The following is a 7,655-nucleotide window of genomic DNA, read 5'->3' as shown; positions in this document are numbered from 1 at the left end:
AAAAAAAAAAAAAAAAAAAAAAAAAGAAAGGGATGATAAAACCGTGCCTGGAGGAATTTGGCTCGGGTTCACGTTTGAAGCGGCTTCAGGTTTCCGAAGCAGAGGCTTCCGGATGCGCAGTAGGTGTTCTGCAGGGCTGGAACCGCTGGGGAACATTATTTGGGGTCGTGGGTTGAATTARCTCTGCCTTGGTCCAGAAAGGGAGAGAGAGAGAGGGGATGGAAGCACCCAGAGATCTTAAAGCTGGGCTGGAAATGATGCCTCACCACAGTGGGAGACGAGCCCCATTTCTGGGCTGCTTTCCTGTGATTTTGCCCGTTTACATCCCACTGGTGGTGCCATGGGGGGCTCGTTGCCTCGCTGGCCCCSACCCTGTGTTTGAAAGGTGCTTCACACCATGCAGACACTTGCACAGCTCTGGGCCAAGCCAATTCAAGAGGGCATTAAAAAGGGTCAGAAATAACAARGCAAATCAGAAATGCAGCCTTGGAGATGCGAGATCCCTCAATCTTTGCTCTGCCAAAATGGGCCTTATCTCTGAGGAAARGGGGATGCTGTGTGGGAATCCACTCAGAAAATAGGGTTCTGTGACCTCACCACTGTTGTGCCTCCTGTGGAGCAGCTGGTGCCACCCTGTCACCCTCCTGGTGCTGACAGGTCACAGCTGGTGGTGGCATCCCCAGGGATGGCAAGCGGGGACAAGGCTGTTGAGTGCCATTAATGATCAGGGTGATGGCACCAAGTTTGGGGCCAGTCCCAGCTGGGGGGAGCAGTGCAGGGGTGTTGGGGGTCCTCACAGACATCTCAAAAATAAACCAGGAAAGGACAAGGTGCAGCCAAGAAAAATCTCAGCTGGACAGGAAATACCAATGTCCCTGACAAACACCGGCACAGGGAGCTGGTGGGATCTGCACCTCCTGAAGGACCTTCAGCCTCTGCCATCCTGTCATTGCACAACTCAGATCCCCTGCAGCCCCACCTTGCTCAGCATCTCCCACATTTCTACACCCACTGGTGGCTGGGAAAAGTTGGCATCCTCTCCAGGAAGGTGGGAAAGGAGCAAAAAGAGCACAGAAGAGTGTGCAGCTCTTAGAGGAACAATTCTGACCTGTTCAAGGGCTTGGCTTGTCCTTGTGAAGTCACCTCATTCCTTGGGAACACCTGAGGGTGGGACAYGGGATCCTCAGCTTCTAAGGATGCAGCCAGAGAGATGATGGGACAGCCCTCAGAGAGGCAGGGAGATAATGTGCTCCAGTAGAGTTTAGAAGTGGAATAGCAATTTATCCTCATGTGCCTTAATCCATTTATATGATGGGGATCCTCCTTTACTGTCCCTTTTCCCTGTCTTCTGCTGCCACAGCCCCAGGTTGCAGCAATGACGYGCAGAAATCCCACAAAAACCCCTTTATTTTCCCTTTTCCTGGCAGCAAGGAGCAGAAACCACGTGGATTTTCATAGCTGGTCAGCACAATCTCCACGGGACAGAGCGGGTCAAAGGGAGCTGTGCAGCCTTGGAAATGACCCTTGGGATGCTTGGATGAACATTGGGTGGAAGAACTCCAGCCAAGCCATAAATGACAGGAGCAGAGAGTCCTCCCCAGCACAGGAACATGGTCCACAGCATGCTCCACCTCAGATTCCTGAGGAATGAGGGGTTTCCTTATGACACACACCAAAAAAAAAACCCTCCTGGTATTTCGGTTTTGGACAAGACCCAAGGATTGTCTCTGAATGAGCTYTCCCAGCTTGCAGGAGGAGCCCAAGGTGCAGGTTCCTCATCTGACTCTGCCTCTTTTTCCGTTCCCACCGTCTGGAGCTGAACTATGCTGGGATTTCCTTCCTCTGACTTTCTGAGAAAGCTCTGGACACAGGACAGGTTGCCCTCCTGTGGCATTCCCAGGTAATTTGGGTGAAAGGAGAAGGTGCCTGTGGTCTCCCAGGATTTAAGGGACTCTGTTTCCCTTTGGAGGCACAGGAATGTTCTCTCACCTCCCACCAGGAGAGGACACGGCTCTCTCCCTCCCATCAAGCACAGTTTAAATAAATCCACTAAGCCAAGCTCCTGAGCTTGGGATAGATGGGAAGAGCATTTTGGGATAGGAGATGAAGCCACCAGCATGGGAGACAGGAATGCCTTCCCAGGCCCCCTCATGAACAGGGAGGGGGCAGAAGCTCCTTCCAGCCCCTCTCCAGGAACCCCTTTGGACAAACACTGGTTCCAAGAAAATCTGCAGAGATCTGAAGGTAGAAGGGACATAACTCAGGGTCACCCATCATCCACGGGGAAGATCTTCAGGATTTAAAAGCGACAGTTAAAAGCTACAGAAATGTAACATGAGATTCATCTCAGGCCCTTGAGCTGGAGATCCATTCCAGAGGAGCATCCTGGGTGTTTGGGAGCCAGAGGAGAGTTTTCTCTCTGGGAAGATTGGCCAAGAAGATGAAGCCACCAAGGAGCAGGTTCAGCTCCCACTGGTGGCAATGCTGCCGAGCCATGGGCTCCCCGTGCCTCAGTTTCCCCAGCTGCACAGGAGGGAACACACCCTTCACAAGGTGTTTCGGATGTGAGGGTGAACAGCRTGCTCACAGCTTTGAATGTCATTGTAAAAACAATCCAAAAGCACCTTACAGAGAAGATGAATTTATCAATGGATGTTTKTCCACGGATTAGAGACAGCAGCTGCAAATCTGCAGCTTCTGCTGGGGTGAGCTCCTGTGGGTGCTGCTCTCCAGCTGTGCCTGGCCTCAAAGCCCAGCTCATCAYGCAGGAGCATGGGGATCTAAGCTGATGAACCCAAAGCAAGCAGGATGCAGATCCTAAAATTTGCAGAAACCTCAGGAGTGTAACCCAGGATCAGCAGGGAAACCAGAACCTGGTTTTCCTCTCCCCAGCTCTGGTGGTCTGAGATTGAAGGAGGTTTGGGATAAGGACCGGCCAGGAGGTCCCAAAACACAGAGGGGTTTCAAAGAACTCCACAATGGATGGGGTTGTAAGGGACCTTAAGGATCATCCCATTCCACCCCTGCCATGGCAGGGACACCTTCTGCTATCCCAGGTTGCTCCCAGCCCCAGTGTCCAGCCTGGCCTTGGACACTGCCAGGGATCCAGGGGCAGCCACAGCTCTTCTGTGCCAAGAGTTCACCACCCTCCCAGGGAAGAATTTCTTCCTTTTTCCATGAGGAAAAAGCTAAACCACCCTTAGTTTAATCCCAAACTTCTCAGAGATGGATTTGCACTGCCCTGCATGCCAGGGGATGATTTATGCCGGCAAAGTGTGCACAAACTGATGCCAAATAGGGATGTTGTGCCTCTCACCCCGGCAGGAAAGGCAACACATGAACATTCGCCTCAGCAAACAAATTTCCCACCCAAATAACTGGGAAAGGGCAGAAAATGAAGAGCAGGGAAGAGCAGGGTGGGAGCAGAGGGAGGTTGCAGCACAGCGGGGGGATCTGGAAAATGCTGGGATCCAGCCAAGCTAAAAACCCCCAGCAAAAACATCGACGCGAAGTGGAAGCAGAACAAAAACAAAACAAACCCAAAAGTAACGTACAGAGAAGCGCTGGGCTCAGTCCTTCCCCAAACGGTGCCATCCTGGCCGGCTGTGGATCCCTGGATCCCGTCCCTGCCCGGGGCCGCTCCCGGCGCCGCTCTCCTCCCTCCCGCCCCGCCAAAGCTGCGCTCTGACGTGGAGACGGGAAAGCTCCTCTGTATTCGCACACCCAGCCTTCCCCGGGACAGCAAGGATTCCTTTAGTTCCCCTTGATTTTTTAGAATTTCCTTCCCAGCACACATAAAAAACCCCGTAAAAAAAAAGAGAGAGAGCGGGGAATAATTCCAGAGCCAAGAGCAGTGCTTATGGAAAAAAAATCAAATAATGCAAATAGTCGAAGGGTTTAGGGCTAAAAATAGCAAAAAGAGCTCCTTGGAGCAGGAGAGGGAGGCGGGAAGTGGAGGTGCTGCAGCGGGGTAAKAAATGCTTCTTTCTTGTTTAGGATTTCTTTTCCTTTGCACTCCAAACCTGACAGAAAGTCAGCTGCAAACTCGCCCTGTCCTTACAGCTACAGTGAAACACTGCAGCCCCACCAAAAAAACCTCTTTTCTACCCAGTTTTTCTGTCCAAAGCAGTGCCTGTTGCTGAAATTTGGTATTTTGAGTGTTTTACATTGACCAGAGGCTCCTGYCCCAGCCCCTCTTCTCTCTTCCCAACAGTTTTGCAGGGCAGGGGGAACAGCTGGAAGCATCTCCCTGCTCTGTGGAGAACAGCTGGAAGGGAGAACAGYTGGAAGGGGACAGAGGGGACATTTTCCTCCTCCCCCAGCCCCTCCTGCTGTCAGCCAGAGGGGTTTTCCCCCGTGTACATCTCTGGCTGCAGAGGGGGATGTGTTGCCCCTCACCCAAAGCCACAAACAGGGATTAAATAACTGCCCCATCCAGAGGCCACAACCTTTGGCACGCYGTCATCTGTTCCTTCCCATTGCCAACTCGCATGATTTTATGGCTGATCTCACAAAAATTGATGTTTTCCTTAAAGGCCCCRTGTTGTGGGGAGAGATTTGGCTTCCAGGAGTCCAAATCAGCCAGGTTTTACTGACTGCAATTAAAGAAAACCCCAAAACTGAACAATTCTGGTACAAAGAAGGCCCTAAACCTTTAAAATCTGGTGGCTCTTCATCTTTAAACCTACATGACCCTCAACATGTCTTAAGCAGCTCCCACCAGGTGAAATTCCTCAGAATAACTTGTTTTTCTTGGTTTTAAGGGAATTTTAGGAGATGTTTTTTCTCCTCGGCACAGCTGGGCTGGGSCAGCCAAGTTTTCATCCTCTGATTTAATTTCTCAAGCGGGTTTCTTGCTCTCCAGCTGCTTCAGGGGAGGAAGGAGCTGGGAACAGCCTGGCAGGGGGTATGTGTTCCCAGAAGGAGCTTTCCAGAGGAAATCAGCAGGAGGCTCCAGGGATGGAGGAGGAGGAGGGAGGAGAGAGGCATCACAGCAGCACTTGCTCCTGCAGCTGCTGCTGCCCTTGACACGGTCACAAACCCAAAGCTGAGCCTAAATMCAAGGATTTCAAGCAGATTTGGGCAAGRAAAGCACCCCCACCAGAAGGGAAACGCTTTTGTAATCACACAGCTTGAAAAATACCTTAAATATGCTCCTAAAATATCTCAGCCCTGCTCTGTATTGGATGCAAACTCTCATTCAGCCTTGYTTAAAACAGTTCTGAGCAAAATCCTGGATCCAAATTTTAAGGGATTCTCCAGACCCAAAGGGGAGTTGGATTTCTATGGTTTAAGCACACAATATAAAACATTTTGATTTCTGTAGCTTAAGCACACAGTTAATACAAAATATTTTCCAGGCATAGAAAGAAATTATAATTTTGTGGCTCTCAATGTTGACTTTATATATTTGATATACAACAAATATACTATCTTCAATATATAAAATCTAATAAATACACAGTATATGACAAGGATCAGTGAAACACTGGCATAGCCCCCTGGGATGAGGAACAGAGCATCCTTTTGCTCCCAAATCCACAATCCCTCCCCAKCAGTGCCACCCCCAGAGCCCCATCCCGGTTACCTTTCCCAGCCAGGAAAAAAGGTGCCTCTGGAGCTGCGGATCTTCACCGCATAACCGGAGCCCKGGGTGGGGAGAAGCCCTGCAGCAGCCCCAGCACAGCCCTGCAACAAAGCCAAGGAGGAGGCGATTATTGCCGGGCATCTCTCTGCCAGGCACAATACGGCAGCGTTTCAGTGACCCCGCTCAATGGCACCATTGTCCCCTCCGGAGYGGCAGCTCCTGGGGGTGGTGGCACAGGGAGAAGCTTCTGCTCCTCAGAGAGCTCCTGGGAGCTTTGTCCCACCACTGGAGAGGAGCAGAGGCTTCTTTTGGGATCCCAGTTTTGTCCTGCCAACAGTGCTGGGGGGGAGGTTTCTCCAAGACAAGGAGGAAATGGGATCTTGGATGAAATAAATCGGGCGTACAAAGGTGTGGGGAGGATTGGGTCGGGAGTTCATGGCTCACTGATAAAACRAAGGGATGCTACCAGGGGGATTTGTTGGGATCCTTGGAGGAGTTTGCATCTGGATGCTGCATCCAGGGCAGGAGCACTCTGAGATCTTCGATCCCAGAATGGTTTGTGTTGGAAGGATCTTTAAGGATCATCCACTTTCAGCCTCTGCCATGTGCAGGGACATTTTCCACTAACCCAGGGTGCTCCAAGCCCCAGTGTCCAGCCTGGCCTTGGACACTTCCAGGGCCCCAGAAGCAGCCACAGCTTCCCTGCAGGGAGCATRGTCAGGGCTGGAGGATGGGGTGCACAAGGCGAGTCTGAGCTGGGTCTGCTGGAGAAGAGCAGGGWGACTTTATTGATAAATACAACTATTGAATGGGAAAGTGGGGAGAAAAACAGAACCAAAATATTCTCAGAGGAACCCAAGGCCCAGAGAGACAGCACATCTGTGTCAGCCAAGGCGATGGGAATGTGCAAGGGAAGATCCTGCCTGCYTCTGGAAACACCAGGAGCTACTGCAAGAAGACCAGCGACATTTCTTCCCTAGAGGACAAGGAAAATCAGGCTGGATTTCAGAAAAAAATAAAAAACAGGAAAGAGGCCAGAGATGCCACCACAGCAATGCTATGGAGTGAAGTCTCAGCAGGCTGACTCCAAGGAGCAGCAGCATCTGTGTTTGGGAGGGCAGCTGGGGTGAATAAAATATGGGATATTAAAAAAGATACATATATAAAGGCAAATTAAATGTGGAAATGCTGCAGTGATGGAGCCAGCTGCTCCTGGGGATGCTGGCAGGGGCAGGGAGGGAGGGCAGCTCTTGGAGGAGGGAGCAGAGGGATGTTCCCAGGGCTGAGGCCACGAGGACACGGCGTTGGCCGGGATGACCGTGGGCATTGGGCTCGCTGGGCTGCGCGGGTCAGGAGCTGCGCTAACGAGCAATCAGATCCCAAATCGATGGAACATGGGAGATCAGCCTCCCTGCTYAGGGGGACAGTCTGACAGGCTCTCACCCCACGGACACCATGCCAGGGAGGGAGACTTTCCCTCTGCTGYGGGCTCTGGCACCAGTTTCCCCTCTCCACCTGAACTGGGGTGCTGTTTTCTCCCCCCAAGTCCATACCCCCATGTCCAGGAATCATCATAGGATGACAATCACGTTCAAAGCAAGGGATACAGCTCAAGTATGCTCCACTTCCAGCTAGGAAAAATAAAAAACCTCTTTTTTTCTCATCCTGTACTCAGTATATACAGGCCAGCACATTGCTGGTGTAACTGGAGCACTGCTTTTGGCTTTTTGAGTTTTTCCCATCCCTTCCATGCTGACTCCACACTGGGGAGCCAGGCCATTCCTAAAGTTCAATGCTCACCGTGTAGGCACTTGGTTTTCCATCAAGAATGGATGCAAACARGAGCAGCAACCTCTGATTCTTCAGGAAATATCTTCAAATTAATGCTGGGCTGACAGCTTTGACCCTGAGGGGGCACAGCTGCCCCATCCTTCCCCATGCCCACTGGGACCAGCTCCCAGGAGTCTTTTTCCCACATGGTTTCAATAAAACAATCCCCTCCATGTGGAAGTTAAGGAATATGTATCTATATTTGCCCAGCTCCACCTGGATACTGGAATTTTGCCTT

The 7,655-nt window shown here is 51.3% G+C and overlaps 1 protein-coding gene across 1 annotated transcript in view; it reads right to left on the bottom strand.

Annotated features, from left to right (window-relative positions):
• Positions 1–3,674, bottom strand: part of GJC2 (gap junction protein gamma 2) — a 29,088-nt gene extending 25,414 nt beyond the window's left edge. The window contains exon 1 of the mRNA XM_057370842.1: positions 3,555–3,674. The gene's annotated coding sequence lies outside the window, so the exon portion shown is untranslated. The remainder of the gene's footprint in view (positions 1–3,554) is intronic.
• Between the last annotated feature and the right edge of the window lie 3,981 nt (positions 3,675–7,655).

The sequence above is a fragment of the Malurus melanocephalus genome, unplaced genomic scaffold (assembly GCF_030028575.1).
Source record: "Malurus melanocephalus ecotype Western Australia unplaced genomic scaffold, MMel_1.1 scaffold_135, whole genome shotgun sequence".
Taxonomy (NCBI): Eukaryota; Metazoa; Chordata; class Aves; order Passeriformes; family Maluridae; genus Malurus; species Malurus melanocephalus.
The sequence above is the reverse complement of the archived record's forward strand: the minus strand, read 5'-3'. Positions and strand labels throughout refer to the sequence as shown.